The sequence below is a fragment of the Carassius carassius genome, chromosome 16 (assembly GCF_963082965.1).
Source record: "Carassius carassius chromosome 16, fCarCar2.1, whole genome shotgun sequence".
NCBI classification, from domain to species: Eukaryota; Metazoa; Chordata; class Actinopteri; order Cypriniformes; family Cyprinidae; genus Carassius; species Carassius carassius.
Window position 1 is genome coordinate 14,021,865 of NC_081770.1, and position 19,895 is coordinate 14,041,759.

General features: G+C 37.6%; 2 protein-coding genes across 4 annotated transcripts in view; both read right to left on the bottom strand.

Moving 5' to 3' along the window:
• LOC132159606 (zinc finger protein 585A-like) overlaps window positions 1–8,393 on the bottom strand; it is a 41,691-nt gene extending 33,298 nt beyond the window's left edge. For both annotated transcript variants that reach the window (XM_059569160.1, XM_059569161.1), the window contains exon 1: window positions 8,108–8,393. The gene's annotated coding sequence lies outside the window, so the exon portion shown is untranslated. The remainder of the gene's footprint in view (window positions 1–8,107) is intronic.
• The window catches only part of LOC132159610 (gastrula zinc finger protein XlCGF57.1-like), a 114,036-nt gene that overhangs the window by 64,275 nt on the left and 29,866 nt on the right, over window positions 1–19,895 (bottom strand). The window lies entirely within an intron of this gene.

Below are 19,895 nucleotides of genomic sequence, written 5' to 3' on the forward strand. Positions count from 1 at the left end.
CAGAACACCCGAGAAGAGATGATGCTGACCATCAGAGGACCTCAGATGATGCTAACTCTGAATCAACAAACAGAGCTAACAAATATTGCTACTTACTATACAATCACATTATAATTGCTGTTAAAAAAAAGTTCATCGTTTGGTTGACTATGTCTTGTATTCATTTTTCTGAAAAATCCTGTCATACGCATACAAACTGACAGTCACCACTTATAAGCTACTACTAAATATTGTAGAAACTTAATTTTCTGTAAAGTTGCTTTGCAATGATTTGTATCGCTATACAAATAAACTTTAAATTTAATTGAATTGAATATTATTACGATCCTATAAGGACCTAAATGGTTTAGCTCCTGTGTACCTAACTAGCCTTCTACCACGTTACAATCCATCTTGCTCCCTAAGGTCACAAAACGCTGGACTTTTGGTAGTTCCTAGGATAGCAAAGTCCCCTATAGGAGGTAGAGCTTTTTCTCATTTGGCTCCCAAACTCTGGAATAGCCTTCCTGATAATGTTCGGTGTTCAGACACACTCTCTCTGTTTAAATCTAGATTAAAAACGCATCTCTTTGGTCAATTATTCAAATAATGCATCACATAATTTTGGTATGCACTTATATCTGATCAAATGCGCATTATTATTCTTTAGCTTGCATTAATTAATTTTACTTGACTGGAACAGCAGATACGCTAATTATTTGTTTCTCTGTTTTGTCACAGGATTTACATCCCGTGGTAACTAGGATTTACACAAGCCCCAATCTGGATCCAGAACACCTGAGAAGAGATGATGATCAGAGGACCTCAGATGATGCTAACCCTGAAACAACAACTACCAATGAACTACCAATTTTTGCTAAGTTTGATTGCATCATATAATAATTGCTGTTAATAGTGTTTATCATATGTTTGTCTTTTTTTGCACATTTCTGCCATATGCACATAAACTGACAGTCACCACTTATTGTAGAAACGTATTTTTCTATAAATTTGCTTTGCGATGATTTGTATTGTAAAAAGTGCTATAATAAACTTAAACTCTGTAAACAAAGCAGCTGCAATACTTTCTGAACTGTGCCTGTGTACCAATGTGCATAATATAAATCCTAAATATTATATATACTGTATGATAATTTTCCAATATTATTTAGGGTAGATAGTATGCACATTGGGATGCAGGGTGCGTCAATGTTTCAAACGGTCATTTAGATATTTACATTCACTTTAGTCTTCACCATGGCACCAAATTAATACTTAAACACTTAACTATTTATTTTCACATTTTAAAACATAATTTTTCTTTTAATCTAACCTAAAACATGGCCTATGTATACATTGACTGATTTTTATTATTGTTTGGTAACACTTAACAGGTTTCATTAACATTAGTTAACTACATAAGTTAACGTTAAGAAACAATGACTGCATTTATTAATCTTAGTTCATGTTAATTTCAACTTTTAATAATACATTATAAAATCAAAGTTGTATTTGCTAATATCATTAATGTCTGGCAACATTAACTAACAATAAATAGCTGTATTCTTAATTAATCAACAATAACAAATAATATTAGCTACCCTAACAATTAGCGATTGCACATTGTTAGTTAATGTTAACCTGCTTTAACTAATGTTAACACATGGGGCCTTATTTTAAAGTGGTACCAACTGTTCTTTCGTTTATTGGAACAATCTTTTCTTTACTTTATTGTTTACTTAAACTTGTCTAAATTTTGGTGTAATTTATAAATAGTCTTTCTTTAGTAAAAGATCAACTATTGAGAAGCTTGGGTTCGGGGGAACCTGACTGCCCTGCCGGGACGTTCGCAGCTGGCTACACGATGAACGCGTGGGATAGATGGCGGGTCGTGTGTCTGGCGCCTTTTCTTTGGAGGACATTGAAGATATCTACCTATTCGGAACCATGATAACAGGTCTTCTTCTGATTGGATTAGGCTTTGCCCTGGGTTATCGAAAAATTCAGAAAACGGGAACAGCTGTCCAAAGCCTCACAAGGCTGCCCATCATGATTGAAGCAGTGGGTAGAGCGGTCAGCACTGAGACTGAGACTATTAACCGCAATATGGATACCATCACGAAGAAGCTCACGGCTTTGGAAGGGAAAATGGATGGATTTGGAGACCAGAATCGACTAAGAGAGTAGTCGTGTAAATTGGAATGCGGCTACTAGAGTCCTTCATGGGTGAAAATTTGGCTGAAACGGGTGAAAAATATCCAACTGTGTCGGATGCGGGTCGGGTCGGACGTAAAAATAGGCCTACATTCCACTTTAAAAAAAAATCTCAACCGCGCAAACGGCTGCATGAGTCATTAGTTGACAGACGTAAAAGATCAGCCAGCTGTTTGATTTTTTGTTGATTTTGTTTTCCGTTTATATATATATATATATATATATATATATATATATATATATATATATATATATATATAGGGGTGTGTATATATATATATATATATATATATATATATATATATATAGGGGTGTGTATATATATATATATATATATATATATATAGGGGTGTATATATATATATATATATATATATATATATATGTATATATATATATATATATATATATATAGGGGTGTATATATATATATATATGTATATATATATAAGGGGTGTACCGTCTCGGTACAGGGCTTTCGGTACGGTGCACCGAATGCAATATATTGTATGTGGAACATAGGTACATTTTCGTGTTTCCAAACGAACATATTAAGTGGCGTAAGTCTCCGCGTTCAGCGCAAATCCCGCCCTGCAGCTGATTCTAAGGCCGGTGACACACTGGCTGCGTGGCGTGAGCGTGCGTTTCAGCTCTGCGTGTCAGTTGTGTGACGGCTGCCTCGCGTTTTCTGTGTCTTTACACACCAGAATCGTGCCTGACGCTGCTGCTACTGTAGGTGACATAGAGGGAGGCCGCCGACAGACCAGGATCTTGTCTTCACGAAAACAATATCTATACTTCATGTTGAGCATAAATATAAAGCCTACTGATAAAGGACACCGTCAACAGCATTGACGGCAAAATAGACTATGTTTGACAGGTGCAATATGCCAGTGTGTCACCGGCCTAAGGTTTTCAAAAGGCATCACGCGAGTGTGAACATCACTACAACTAGGAAAAAAATGATTGTAATTCAAACGCAGCTCCTGTCGGCATTTAAACAGACCTTTGCTCTTAATTCCGATCGGTCCAACGCAATAATGAAATCTGAGCAGGTCTAAAAACTGAAACTGTTGATGCTGCACTTTACACTTTGGAAAAGTTATATGTATTTTTTAAATATGAGCAGGCCTACAAGCTGGGATTGGTAATGCTGCACTGTAATCATAGTTATTTATTTATATTTTTCATTATATTTTATTATATGATATTGGTTTGAGACTGAGAGTATTTTATTTAGTGGAGAACTTTGCAGCAGTATTTTATTTCTTATTCTTTTTTTATTTTATATATATTTTATTAAAAAGTATTTAAAAAAAAGTGTAAACAAATTGTTAAAAAACGTTTAAAGTAATAAACAACCTGCAGTTTAATGTTTGCATTTCTTTTCCTTAGGCCTACTGTACTGAAAATGAACCGAACCGTGACTTTAAAACCGAGGTACGTACCGAACTGTGATTAACCACGTACCGTTACACCCCTAATATATATACAGTGTTGGGAAGGTTACTTTGGAAATGTAATAGGTTACAGATTACAAGTTACCCTATTTAAAATGTAATAGTAGTGTAACTTTTTTAATTACTTTAATAAAGTAATGTAACTAATTACTTTTGAGTACATTTTGATTACTTTTATAAATTTCTAATGAATGTTAATTTGCAACTGTTAATCATCTTCAACCATTTTACACCATGCAGATTTAAGCTTACAGTAGTGCTCAATACTGTCAGACTTTTACCATCCTTCATCACCTGAATTAAGATGATCACATTTGAACACATCCACCACACAATCAGACTTTAGTACTGCCTTTTACTTAGAGATTGATCTGAAGTTCAAAGCAGATTTAAAATCTAAATAAATAGTTTATAGATACTGTTTTTGAAACCAAATCTTTGCATAACTACAGGCATTTAACTGCATCTAACAATGGTTTGGGGAAAAATAGTTAATAAAAAAATAAAAGCATATACATCAACTCAAATAAGGTTATCTAATAAGCATGTGTCCTATTTTGTGTACTAAACTCCTAAACATTGGTGTCTTTCTGAAACACTGCTGTCTCTTTGTATATGATATGATGATAGTTTCTCAAAATAAGTAAAAAATGCTCATGAAGTGACTGTTCTAGAGATTCATTTCCATGAGGGGCGGACTGGGAAATCTCACACTCATACACCCACAACCCATTCTGAAACATGGACAACCCTATTTTTTTTTTGGACCTGACATTAAAAAATGTGAATCCTTAGGTTGGGGGACTTGCAACGTAAGTAAGAGTTCTCTCCTGAACTTCACCTTCACTTCCATTATCCATCCATCTCTCTCATGACTTTAATACTGAAGATTTTTATTTGACTTTTACCATGTTTTGTAAGTGCAATTTTGTTTTTTTGGCAAATGAATTACCACTTGTATTTATTTTTACTACAAATTCCATAGTTAAACCGCGGTTAGTGCCATACCATAGGCTATATTACTTTTCCTAAGGGTTGTGTTTTTGTATGCACTAGCTCCCCCTAAACCTATGATAAAATATGATGATTTGTCTGCTAACTTACTACTGTAACATTACAATAGATAATAATGACGTCGTTTATACAATATTTTGAGTGAGTATGAGCAATGTGCTGCTGCTGCTTGACTAAGTAAACAAAGACAAAACTACATTAGCATATTTACAGATGAAACTGACTTGCACTGCAAACCCTGAACAGAAGTGTCGCTTCTCTGCTCCAGCTGTGCGCTTACACATCTCACTCCGGTCTCTCTCTCTCTCGCATTGATTACTCGGAGTCTGATCCAAACCGTTCGGCGGAGTCGCGGAGAGCGCGCGAGGCGCGAGCCCAACCATTGCCAGTCACGACTAACCGATTCATGATTTATTAGAGATTTAATTATCGAATGGCGGATTCGGAAATAATCGCTTTAGTATATTCGGCCTGCAATTATACAATAACAATATTAAAGTAGAAGTCCAAATCGTCTGCCAGGCCACCGGGAATAGTCCCGGTTTTCCGAATGTCCAGTCAGCGCCTGATTTCCACAGACACGCAGAACGTGCAGGATTCATATTCAGTCTTTTTGCGGCTTAATATTCACAGACATCAGTCCATATCGGGTTTTGATTCAAGTGTACTGACCTACTTTTGATTTATTCGTCAAAAATGTGTCATATTCCGTCCGCCTTATAGGCTGAATTCCATTTTTATGACTGGATTCTACGAATGTGTTTTCCGCTTCTCGGAGATTATGGGTCATATGTCTTAGTGCAATTTGGGAAAGAAATAAGCTGTATGTGGATGTGTGTAAATATTCAAATGTAATCCTCTTTGTAATCGTTACAATTTTCATAAGTAACTGTAATTTAATTACTAATTTTTTCTTAGTAACTGTAACTGATTACTGTTACATTTATTTTGTAATTAAATTACGTAACGCCGTTACATGTAACTAGTTACTCCCCAACACTGTATATATATATATATATATATATATATATATATATACAGAATCTGAATTAAAATGTGTTTGATTTAAGCCTATTTCAACATTTGTGTCATAAAATTATATCGTGCATATACAGCTCAACTAACGCAATCGTTATAAAGGTGTTTAAACAACAATTCACTTCCACTTGCATGTATCTGACAATCGGAATATCAGATATTTCATTCCATAGCTAACACATTTGTGAATATGGGCCTAATCTAGGCTATCCAGGGTTGTTGTTTTTTTTTTTTAATTGCATCTGAAAATGACTTTGTGCAGCTCATTCACATGTGCGCTCTGGCGCAGATCTGCCTCTCGCGATGCTCAGCTGTGGATGATTTAACAATGGGTGCGTTCGACTTGAAGCACAACCTCAGACGGTGGTATGATTCGCTCTTTTGTTGTTCTGTTTTCTTTCAGGATCAAAAATACAACAAATGAAAGCGTTTATCTGTATTTCCGACTGATGAGAACTATGCATATACATTCATAAATCAGTCAATTTTGTATTTTATTATGAGATATTTTATTATAATGTGATCAGTGACTCAAGCACTGATGGACCAAAGAGCACGAATTTTGACATTTGCAGTAAAAACGTGAAATATAAATTCTCAGAAAATGCATTTAATACCAATATATTGAAACGTCTGTTTATATACTCCATTAATAAAGGAGTCCAGACATTGGAAAAATATCAGTCCACATGCGTTTTATATTTAATATGAGGGAAATAGACATGCATGCATGCGTGACACAAAAAATATTTAACTTTTAGGTAGCAAAATATTTGTTAGTAATTCTGTCAATTACACTTAGGTTATTACATTGTCTGCTATATATTTGCATCTTATTTATTAAATACGGGCAATTGATTGATAAAACATTGATCAAAATTAAGATAAAAAAAACGTATATCTTTTAAAAAGAGTTTTCCATAAATAACTTCTGTATGACCTGGCAATAAAATTCGAAAAAAGTGTGTCTAATGTGATTGGCTTAACTGATTTGATTTCGGGTGCGGATTTTAATTAGTGCTGCTGTCGGAAAACGGGTTGGATGCGGTTTTAAGCACTGCGGGTACGGGCGGGTGCGGATTTACAAAATCGGACCCGTGCAGCTCTCTGGCGGCTACTCGCCCCAAGACCAAACCATCGCAATGTTATCTTCTTTCGGCTCCCCTCTACCAGCACTGGCCTCTGCAAAGGAAGCTGCTGGAACAACAAATACCCTGGAAGAGCACTGTAGTGAGACGCTCTTGCGTTCCTCCCCCCTGTTCCACAGACACCTGTTGATTGTTGACTCTGTCTAGGACCTGACCAAGGCTGTCTCCATGGCAACTTGCTGTGACACTATCACAATCTGCAGACCGAGGCACTAGATTTGAATACCAGCTCTCCAGCCTAATAATACACAAACTCATACATACACACACACACACATACGTACATATATACAGATATGCATTCACCCCCCATCCCTCATCCTTCGCTGCTTTGTACCGCCAGTCTGACAAGCGGGTCTGTGACCAGCACCGTAGAGCTGATGGACCGGATGACTGCTTGCCTGCGCTGGATTACCTCCACCCCCCTTCTCCCCTCCCCTGTTGCAAAGTCATGTGCTTTTGTTGCTCAGGTGTTTTTCCTGTTCTCAAACTGTACTCCCAAAAGAGCATATTCTGCATCTTGTTTTTTTCTCCTCCCTTCACTAATGTTATGTTGTATTTATTCTTCCCATGTACTGCATTTCGTTGCCATGTACCCACATGTGCACTGACGAAAAAGTTAAATCTAATCTAACCATTGTTACCAAATGTACATACAGTTTAATAGGACTATAAATAATCACATAAGCCTTTTAAACAGAGTCTGAAGCAAAACTATTTAAAAATCTTGTGTAGGCTACTTTCTGTGTTCTGATAAATAAAATAATTGTGCTTGTAAATGTCTCCTTATATCCCCTTATTAAGCTAAAGCATATAATAATAATAATAACAAATACATTTGCATTGGGCACCTATTTTTATTTATTTATTTATGTAATGCGGTCCTAGATTTTTCACCTTAGGAGCTCATGTGCTACTTGAGAAAAAGGTAGCGACAATACCTGAAACGTTCAAAAAAACAAACAATGATGTGACTATAAATCTATTATTTTCAATTCACTTATTGTCCGGATGGTCACACGGCGTATGCCTGTGTTAACAGGACAAAAGTGTGGGTTAAATACGGGACAGTTCCGTCATTCAGAATGGCTTGCAACCCTGCTGCTAGGCTAAATGTTTATGTCTGTTAGCAGATGCCAGAAAAGACGCACAAATAAGGCTGTACCAAATGAAAAACAATATAGAAATGACCATGTAAATGTTGCTTTAACAAGCTGTCTCTTTATAATTATATGAATAAACAAATTATCTCACCTCAGAAGATCCAGAGCTGTGTTATGGCTCTAGCGGTAACTTCTTTTATGTTAATAGCGATTGGCAAGCGAGTAGTGATGTCCGGTTCGCGAACGAATCGTTATATTTAACCGGATCTTCTTAGTGAATCGGTCGAGCCAGTTCACAAAATCGAACTGAATCGTTTGAAACGGTTCGTGTCTCCAGCACGCACCAATCAACGAATTACCCATATTAATCGGTTTATAAACGTGCCTGACAGTCCCTCAGACTCGAATTAAACCCATATCCCGAGTTATTCAGTTAACGTTACTCTAACAGTACATTGACTGAACTACTGTGAAAAGAGAACTGACGATGAGCACGAGCAGAGCAGCTGACGGGACGTTCGGATCATTTTTTCCGACTCGGACTTTTGAGTCAGGTTCAGCAAAATGAATGAATCTTTTTTCGAGTCCTTTCGTTCATTTTAGCAAAATGTAATTAAAATGTTACGTCTTACTTCCCAACACATCTAGTACTTGCGCAAACGTTGATCACACTACAAACAATACAAAACTAAAAGATACAAAAAAGATTAATTCAGACTGGGTCTTCAGTCTGTGATTAGCTCACCTCCACCCCCTATATATATATATATATATATATATATATATATATATATATATATATCTTCATCAAAGTGATTTCGCCATAATATGGACAACATTTAATGTATAACCAATAATTATTATAAAAAATAATAAGTAATATGCACCCATTTGTAAGGAAGGTTGTAAATTAACTAATTACTCTAGCCAATGTTGTCACGTCACGTGACAAAAGAATGACCAAAAAAAAAAAAAAAAACTTCTATTCACTTGCGCAAACCAGTACTTCCAAAAATAGAAAATTATGTTAAAATCATAAATGCTATTACATTTCTACCTGGGTTCTATAAATTCTTAACTGTAAACACACCCATATTCTCTAATTCATTCTTTAACTAATTTCTTCACACAATATATTTCTTACAGTACATTATAACATGTTGAACTGTTTCATTAAAGTCACATACCTCTCATAGACCTGCTGGATGTTTGCTTATTAAATGCATTGTAGCTGTTTAACCTTGTATGCCCCAATCATACCCTTGTAATGTTCTCCTCGGTTCTGCTCCAACTTGATACTCTTCCCTTACCCACTGCTGACTGTATTTGATACAAATGTTTACATTTGGTATATTTGTCCCAATGCTGTTGCCATCATTTCTAAATATACTTCTTGATTTTATTTCTAACCGGCTTCTTTCTAGTTTTAAAGACAGCTCCTGCATGTCAGAGAAATTGGTGGGCCGAAATGTTTCTCCTTGGTGAAAGGCCAATCAGCCTTTACAATAAATATACATCATTACTTTTGGCTGAAAAAAGATGGTGTGATGCGGTATATTTATATAGATGAGGTTAATTGTGAAAAAAAATTTTTTTACACTGCATGCAGTTGCTTAGTGAAAAACATCAACTAAACAGCACATATTTGGCGCTCAGAATGAGCATAAACTGTTAAAATGTTTTGCCTAATTAAATTTAATTAAGTGTAAATGTACATGTTGCACATGTCCCTACCCCCATGGTCATGGCACAAAAATACTATTAATAGTACTATTAAAAATCTTTACATTAACTGGCTTTCTATTAGGCCTAGTGCACTGCAATTAGGACTGCATGATTGGGAAAATGTTCATATTGCGGTTATTGAGGTCAATATTGCGATATGTGATTATAATAACTGGTATCATGAGTCAACGTGATAGGTTTTTAAGGAAATGCACACACAGATTAGTGATAATGCTAACATTTGTATTTGTAAAACTATAAATGTTTTCAAACATAATTTTTTTACAAAATGAAATAACATTTGCATTAACAAACATTTTCTGAAAAGTATAGCTAAAATAAAAAAAATATATAAAAACATACACATTTTCACAAAAATATGACATTTTAAACATTTTGTCCAAACAAACAGGGACATTAACGCAGGATGCAACATGTACTCCGTATAAACTCCTTTGGAAACTGGATCTAAAATTGTGGTTCACTCAACCTACTCAAACCACCGCTTTTTGTATGTGTGTTTAATGACCTCACACTTTGCAGTCTGTAGAGAGAACTTGGGACAATGCACTTTGCTGCTCTAGGACTCTTGCTATCATTTTCTGAGTGGAACCCCATCGTGTTGAGCAGTCTGTCACCATGGCATGCTCTGGGAGGTTGAGCTCTCGTTGTGCTTCCCTCAAGGTCACTCTTTTCTTCCAACAATCTTCCTGCATATTCCAGTAGCTCTGTTAATGAATTGTGCATTATCTTTCAGAGCATTTTCTGTGATTGATAAGATAAACATTTTTTTACTTACTACAGTGACATTGCGAAATGTTTAATATTAACATTCTGATTACATGCTCAATTCATATTAATAGCATAAAACAGTAATACGAACATGAGAACACACACACACAAACGTTTGTTTTTGTGAATTGTGAGGACATTCCATAGGCGTAATGGTTTCTATACTGTTCAAACCATATTTTCCATCGCTCTACCAACCCTATACCTAGCCCTCACAGGAATGTGCGCACATTTTTATATTTTCAAAAAAAAAAAAAAAATAAAATAAATAAATAAATATATATATACACAGTACAGACCAAAAGTTTGGACACACCTTCTCATTCAAAGAGTTTTCTTTATTTTCATGACTATGAAAATTGTAGAGTCACACTGAAGGCATCAAGGGCTATTTGACCAAGAAGGAGAGTGATGGGGTGCTGCGCCAGATGACCTGGCCTCCACAGTCACCGGACCTGAGCCCAATCGAGATGGTTTAGGGGTTAGCTGGACCGCAGACAGAAGGCAAACGGGCCAACAAGTGCTAAGCATCTCTCGGGGAACTCCTTCAAGACTGTTGGAAGACCATTTCAGGTCTTCAAGCTCATCAAGAGAATGCCAAGAGTGTGCAAAGCAGTAATCAAAGCAAAAGGTGGCTACTTTGAAGAACCTAGAATATGACATATTTTCAGTTGTTTCACACTTTTTTGTTATGTATATAAATCCATATATAATTCTGCATGTGTTAATTCATATTTTTGAATGCCTTCAGTGTGAATCTACAATTTTCAGTAATGAAAATAAAAAAACTCTTTGAATGAGAAGGTGTGTCCAAACTTTTGGTCTGTACTGTATATATATATATATATATATGAAAGACAAGAAAAGTCCTAGTATTAGTTGGTTAAGTGCTGGCGAAAAAGACGAGTCTTTAGATGTTTCTTGAAAATGAGTAGACACTTGACGAATCGAGATTGGGAGGTCATTCCACAAGCTGGGCACAGTCCAGGTAAAGGGCCGTGAGAGTGTTTTTGAACTTCTTTAGGAGGTCTCCAAAAGACGTCGTTCACTTGCCGAGCGCAAACTTCTGGAGGGCACATAAGATTGGACTAGTGAGTTTAGGTATGTTGGTGCCGTGCAAGTGGTTGTCTTGTAGGCAAGCATCAGTACCTTGAATTTGATGCGAGCAGCTACTGGTAGTGGTAGCCAATGTAACTTGATGGGGAGAGGAGTAACGTGAACTTTTTTTAGCTCATTGAAGACAACCCTTGCTGCTGCATTCTGGATCAGTTGCAGAGGCTTGATAGTACTTTCAGGAAGGCCCACCAGGAGACCATTACAATAGTCCAGTCTAGAGAGAACAAGAGCTTGGACAAGAAGTTGGGTGGCTTGCTCTAACAGGAAGGGATCTTCCTAATATTGTATAAGGCAAATCTGCAGGACCATGTCGTTGTAGCAATATGATCTGTGAATCTTAACTGATGATCCATCACAACTCCTAGGTTTCTGGCTGTCCTGGAAGGAGTTATGTTTGACGAACCCAGCTGTATAGAGAAGTTGTGATGAAGCGATGGGTTAGCTGGAACCACCAGGAGTTCTGTCTTAGTAAGGTTGAGCAGGCTGAAATGTGAGACAGGCTGAAATGTGAGCAGCTACCATCGGGTCATCTGGTTGGAATGAGAAGTAGAGTTGGGTGTCATCAGCATAGCAGTGATAAGAAAAGCCATGCTTCTGAATGACAGATCCTTATGACGTCATGTAGATGGAGAGGAGAAGTGGTCCAAGTACTGAGCCTTAAGGAACCCCAGTAGTAAGTTGTTGTGACTTAGAAACATCACCTCTCCAAGACACACTGAAGGATCTGTCAAAAAGGTAGGACTTAAACCACAGGTGTGCAGTTCCAGAGATGCCCATCATTCTGAGGGTGGACAGGAGAAGCTGGTGATTAACGGTGTCAAAAGCAGCAGACAGGTCCAGTAAGATGAGTACTGGGGATATTGAAGCTGCTCTTGCCAGTCGCAGGGCTTCAGTAACAGTAACTTTTGAAGCCAGATTGGTTGCTGTCCAGGAGGTTGTTCTGTACAAGGAACATAGAGAGCTGGTTGAACACAGCTTGCTCAAGTGTCTTTGCAATGAATGGAAGAAGGGATACCGGTCTGTAGTTTTTAGAAGCGGTGGTTTTAGAGATGGTTTCTTAAGAAGTGGGCTTACCCGAGCCTGCATAAATGCTGAGGGAAATGTTCCACAATGAAGAGAGGAGTTGATAATGTGAGTTAGTGAAGGTATGATTGAAGAGGAGATCGCTTGAAGCTGGTTAGTGGGGATCGGATCAAATGGACAAGTAGTAGGATGATTGGACAGGATAAGTTTGGAAACGTCCATCTCTGAGAGTGGAGAGGAGGAGGAGAGAGAGTGTGCATTGGTCATTGTGAAGTTATCCTCAGTCTGCGGTGTGGAGAATTGGTTACTGATGGTTCTTGATTTGTTTGTGAAAAAACTGCTAAGTTTTAACAACAGTTATAATAACAGTCACAACAGTTATAAAATTAAAAACATCAGTGAAAAATTTTCCACACCACAATCCATCAAGCACATTTCAGCAGCAAATACACTCATTCACAACCTTCTCTTCACTCTCGGAGGCAGAAATCTCCAATCTCATCCTTTCTAATCATCCTACTACTTGTCCGCTTGATCCTATTCCATCTCATCCTGAGGTTACATGTTTGTGGCGCTGCTCTGTGGCTGCCGCGCGGTGTTTCCCATGACATTACGCTGATAGATTATTTCTTAATCTAAGACTCTTTTAGTGCTAGGAGCCTCCTTACGTTTGTGGATGATATTTTCTGGGGGATATTAATCATGGATACTGTAGTGTGGAGCATGTTTGGACTGTTGGTGGTGTTCTTAAACATTTATCTCTCCTATGGACTGAACTTGGGCCACGCTGCTGGCGGCGTTGCTCTTAATGAAATTCGATATGAACGAGAGTTCCTACTATTGCTGCGCAACTCAGTCTCATCAGAACATTCTACAGTAGTGGATACAATTCCAAATCACCTTAAAACCAATATGAAAAGTGTCAAAGTTCATACTAAGCAGAAACGGGGATGTAGAGGAGCCCTTCGTCGCCGATTGAGACGGATGAAAGAAAAAAACTAAATCTGCCTGCCTACTACCCTTCTCATTAACGCGCAATCCTTGTAGCAAAAATGGATGAATTAACAGCTAACATCCGCTACCTACATGAGTTCCGGAATTCCTGTGTCCTGGCTATTACCGAGCGTGGCTGGACAGCCACGTCTCGCCCAGCGAGGTTGAACCCGAAGGCTTTGCGTCGTTCAGGACCGACCGAGATTCTAACATCACCGGAAAGACTCGTGGAGGAGGCGTATGTCTTCTTGTTCAAGAGGAATGGTGTCGTGCAGTAAAGGTCAGAGAAAGCATGTGCACTCCGGACATCAAATTGTTGTGCGTTTCTCTTTGTCCGTACTATTTACCGAGGGAGTTTCCCCAAATTTTTATTACTGTAGCATATATTCACCCCAAAGCAAACTTTAACAAAGCTCAAGAGATCGTTTACAACCTATCCCAGAGACTTGAGTGAATTTCTCCTGATGCTCCTAAGTTTATTTTATTAAGAAGAGTCTGCGCACATACTATCAATATGTTGATTGTCCGACAAGGAAAAACAAGACTTTAGATATGTGCTATGGAACTGTTAAAAATGCTTATACATCATCTGTCCTCCCACCACTTGGGGCCTCTGACCATAGTATTGTATATCTTCGACCTGTTGATCAGAGGTTACTTGGAAAGGAGAAACCCCAGGAAAAATTTGTTAAAGTGTGGGATAATGATAGTACAATGGCATTACAGGGGTGCTTTGAATGTACCCAGTGGGAGGTGTTTGAAAGTGGTGACATAAATGAGTATGTTGAAACAGTTAATGGGTACATAAACTACTGTGTAGATACTATTATACCTACTAAGACTTTTATGGTCTACCCCAGTGATAAACCTTGGGTGTCTAAAGAATTAAAGATCATTATTAATAAGAAAAGGAAGGCATATAAAAATCAGAATGTGATAACTCAGAGACATATACAGAAGCAGATTAAAAGACAAATACAATTAAAGCTGCAAGCAGTGATGAACGGGCCCTCGCACCCGGGATCACCGCCAGCGAGTGGCATTAGTATAAAGGTGAACGGTGAGAAATATGCATTTAAAGTCATAAATATAAGTGGAATATATCAAAGAATATTCCATATACAGTATGTTCCAATCTTCCTGTTGCTAGCAGGTGGCGCTATCATTATAATGGAATATTGGCCTTCAGATGTGTTCAGGCCAGGACTCTTATCGAACATGTGAAGTTTGGGGAAGATCAAACATTTTATGCCTGAGTTACAACAACTTCTCTTGCTGTGTCGAGACATAATAGTTTGTCATGGCGCCATGGACATGCTCTTTAACAAAAACTCAAGATTGCCACAATTTAACATTGCACAGGCCTTTAGGTTAGACTGACCACAAAAAATACATTAATGTCAAAAAATCTCTAGGAGTAGTTTGTCTCAGCGTAAAATATGTCACTTCCTGTTGCCAGCAGGTGGCGCTATGACTATAACTGAATATGGGCATGTAGATCTGTTAAGGGCAGAAGTCTTATCTAACATGCGAAGTTTGGGGCAGATTGGACATTGTATGTCTGAGTTACAGCAACTTTTTCATGGCGAAACATCGAAATTTGTCAGGCCGCCATAGGCAAGCCCTTTAACGAAACCTCAAGTCCTTCGCAATTTAACATCGCAAAGGGCTTTAGATTACATTGACCAAGTTTGGTGTTGATCTGAATAAATCTCTAGGAGGAGTTCGTTAAAGTACAACCCCTGAAAATGGCAAAAACAACACCAATTTTGCAGGGAAAATTCAAAATAACCGACTTCCTGTTGGGATTCAAATTTCATACCAAGAGACGTTTTTGTAGGTATTGGTGTGTTACATGTGTGTACCAATTTTTGTACATGTACGTGAAACATAGCTCGAGGCGCACTCTGTTGAAAGTGTATAGGTGGCGCTATAGAGCCATTTTGCCACACCCGATGGAATATTGGCCTTCAGATCTGTTCAGGCCAGGACTCTTATCACACATGTGAAGTTTGGGGAAGATTGAACATTTTATGCTTGAGTTATAACATCTTTTATTCCCATGGCGAGACATCGAACTTCGTTGCGGCGCCATGAACACGCCTTTTGACTAAAACTCAAGATCTTCACAACTGAACATCGCACAGGCCTTTAGATTAGACTGACCACAAAAAAGACATTAATGTCATAAAATTTCTAGGAGTAGTTCGTCGCAACGTAAAATATGTCACTTCCTGTTGCCAATAGGTGGCGCTATGATTATAACTGAATATGGGCATGTCAATCTATTCAGGCCAGGACTCTTATCAAATATGTGAAGTTTGAGGCAGATTGGACATTGTATGTCTGAGTTACAGCAACTACATTTTTCATGGCGAATCATCGAAATTTGCCAGGCTGCCACGGACACGCCCTTCAACGAAAACTCAAGCTCTTCGCAATTTAACATTGCAAAGGCCTTTAGATTAGGCATACCAAATTTGGTGTTGATCTGAATAAATCTCTAGGAGGAGTTTTTTTTTAAATGCCAAAAATTATACCAAATTTGCTCATAATATTAAAAATAACCGACTTCCTGTTAGGTTTAGAATTTTGCTCCAAGAGTCTTTTTTGTAGGTATTGGTGTGTTACATGTGTGTGCCAATTTTCATGCATGTACGTGAAACATAGCTGGAAGGCTGTTGATTTTTTTAGTATAGGTGGCGCTGTCGAGCCATTTTGCCACACCCTCTTCTGAATCCTATATCAGACGAAAATTTTCACCAGGTTTGATGCGTGTGCAAAGTTTCATGACTTTTTGAGCATGTTTAAGCCCTCAAAAATGCGATTCATTTTGGAGAAGTGGAAGAATAATAATAGAAAACAGAGTAGATACAATAGGGTCCTAAAACCATCGGTGCTCTGGCCCTAAATAGATAATACCTATAGACAAAAAATAGAAGCATCCGTGACATGTGGTAACTCACGACATGCCTGGCAGGGGATTAAGAATACGACAAACGTCCCTCATAAGGCAAGAGGCAAACAGCCTCAGAAAATGTGAGGAGCTAGAGATGGCTAATCAGCTTAACTTGCATTTCTGTCGTTTTGATAAGGGAGAAAGAAATGCTATTCCAGTGATTCTACCACCATCTTTGACTAAATCTCTTTCTGGTTTTTACATCAATGAAATAGAGGTTAGTCAAATTTTTAAGAAATGTAATCCTCGGAAAAGCCCAGGTCCAGATAAAATATGTGGTAATGTTTTTAAAACATTGTGCGGCCCAGTTAGTGCCAGTTTTTACTGATATCTTTAGAGCTTCATATAATACTGGAATTGTCCCTGTTATATGGAAAACATCTACAATAGTACCAGTGCCAAAAGTTTCTAGACCCTTAATATTAAATGATTTTCGACCAATAGCACTCACATCTCTAGTGATGAAATCTTTTGAGCGTTTAGTAAAAAATCACATTGTATCTGAAACAAAGCATCTTATAGATCCTCTGCAATTTACATATCAAGCGTCTAGGGGAGTAGAGGATGCAATCTTAACTGTACTACATCTGTTGCATTTGCACTTAGAAAAAACAAAAAATCATGCTAAAATTCTATTTGTGGATTTCTCATCAGCTTTTAACTGCATCTCTCCAAGAACATTAATAGACGCACTGGCAAAAGAATTCTCATTACAAAATAGGATGCTTATTTGGGTGACTGATTTTCTTAGTTGTAGAAGTCAGCAGGTTAAGTTAGGAGAGTCTATCTCGGACAAAATGATTACTTCGATGGGATCACCTCAGGGATGTGTCTTATCTCCATTATTATTTATTGTATACACAAACTCTTGTGCTAGTGCTTTTAAAAACAGATTCATTATTACGTATGCAAACGATACTGCCATAGTGAGTCTTTTACATGATGGAGAGGAAGAGCATGGCCCTGTTCTGAATTTCTTTTTGAACTGGTGTGAGAAATAGAATCTCCTCTTAAATGCCTCCAAAACTAAGGAGATGGTTATTGGTTTTAGAATGAAAGAAAAGGATACAACCCACTCTACACTTATTAATGGGGAACAAATACAAGTAGTAACTAGGGATGAAACGATATCAAAATCTCACGTTACGATACAATTTCGATATTGACCTCACGGTACGATATTTATTGCGATATTGTGGAAAAGCTCACGGTATTGTTAAATAGCTCACGATAGTGTTTGTGATAATAGCGAAAAAATACCTACATTTATTCTGCTTTTGCCAGTCAACAGTATAGTCTTGGATCATAAGCTTAAATGGGATGTATGGACTGACTTTTTAAGTAAGAAGATACAACAAAGGTTGTATTTCTTTAAGAAATTAATCTCTTTTAACGTCCATAGCAGATTGCTTTTGATGTTTTATGGGGCTTTTATAGAAAACACTATGACTTTCTGTGTGAGCTGCTGGTATGGAAATGCTTCAGAGGCTCAGAAGAAATCATTGAGGAATGTAATAACAATGATAAGTAAAATGTTGGGAACTAAGTTACCAAGTATAGAGAGTATATATAAAGAGAGTGTGCTGAGTAAAGCTAATATCATTGTGAATGATAAGAGGCATCCCCTTTCAGACGCATTTGAATTATTACCATCCGGCAGAAGATATTGTGTTCCTCGATGCACTAAAAACAGGTCCAAACAATCCTTCATCCCCCAAGCAATTAGATGTTTAAATTCTTCTTTTAGCCTTGATTGATGGTCAGCTGGTCTGAACAGCTTAAATTAGATTGAATTTTAAATCAGTGATCGTTAACTTGTATATGCTTTAAATGTATGATTGTGATGTCTGTGGGAGTATGCTGCAAATTAATTTCCCCAAGGGGATAAATAAAAACTGACTGACTCTCATCTCCTTCAAGCACATTTTCTCTTGCAGTTGTACCTGCACTCACTCACATTATTAACATATCCCTCCACACTGGTGTTTTTCCCTCATCATTTAAACAGGCCTTGATCTCAGTTGTTGAAGCACTAAGACTGGCAGGAGCAGAATCCAAATCTTCCATACTTATCTTGCTTGATCTGTCCACTACTTTTGACACGGTTAACCACCAGATCCTCCTGTCAACCCTACCGACAAAGGGCATCTCAGGAACCACACTCCAGTTGTTTGAGTCTTACCTATCAGATAGGCCATTTAAAGTATCTTGGAGAGGTGAGGTGTCCAAGTCACAACATCTAACTACTGGGGTGCCTCAGGGCTCAGTTCTTGGACCACTTCTCTTCTCTGTCTACATGGCATCAAGTGCTGTCATTCAGACACATGGCTTTTCATACCACTGCTATGCTGATGACACTCAACTCTAGCTCTCATTCCATCCTGATGATCTGACAGTAGCTGCTCGCATCTCAGCTTGTTTCTTACTGGATTAAGGACCATCACCTTCAGCTCAACCTTGCCAAGACAGAACTGCTTGTGGTTCCAGAAAACCCATAATTTCATCACAATTTCACCATCAATTTAGGCACATCAACCATAACTCATTCTACTTGGGAGTTATGATTGATGATCAGCTAACTTTCTCAGATCAAATTGCTAAAACTGTCCGGTCCTGCACATTTGCTTTATTCAACATCAAGAAGATCAGGCCATTTCTTTCGGAACATGCTGTACAACTGCTTGTTCAAGCTCTTGTTCTCTCCAGGCTGAACTATTGCAATGCTCTCTTGGCAGGTCTTCCAGCCAGTTCTTTCAAACCTTTACAGTTAATCCAGAACGCTGCAGCAAGATTTGCTCTGTTTATCAGTTTGCACTGGATACCAATAGCTGCTCACATAAAATTCAAGGCATTGATGTTTGCATACAAAACCACCACTGGCTCTGCACCCCTTTACCTAAATTCATTACTTCAGACTTATGTGCCCTCCAGAAGCTTGCGTTCTGCAAGTGCATGTGCTTGATTGTGGCATTCCAAGAAGCACAAACTTTTAAATTAAATGTTCCCTGCTGGTGGAATGACCTGCCCAACTCAATCCTCAGCCATCTTCAAGAATCGGCTTAAAACACATTTCTTCCATCTTTATTTGACCCTCTAACTTTAGCACTAACTATTCTAATTCTAATCTTTAAAAAATTAAGTACCTTTCTAATCTTTTTATATAATAATTTTTGTATTTTTATTTATTATACAATTATATATAAAATGACCTCTAACACTAACTTGCTCTATTATTTTTTCTATTCTATCCGTTTTCTTTTTATTATATTATTTAAAAGCCCTTGCTACGTGTACTGTATTTAAACTGAGACTTGTTATAGTACTTTGATCA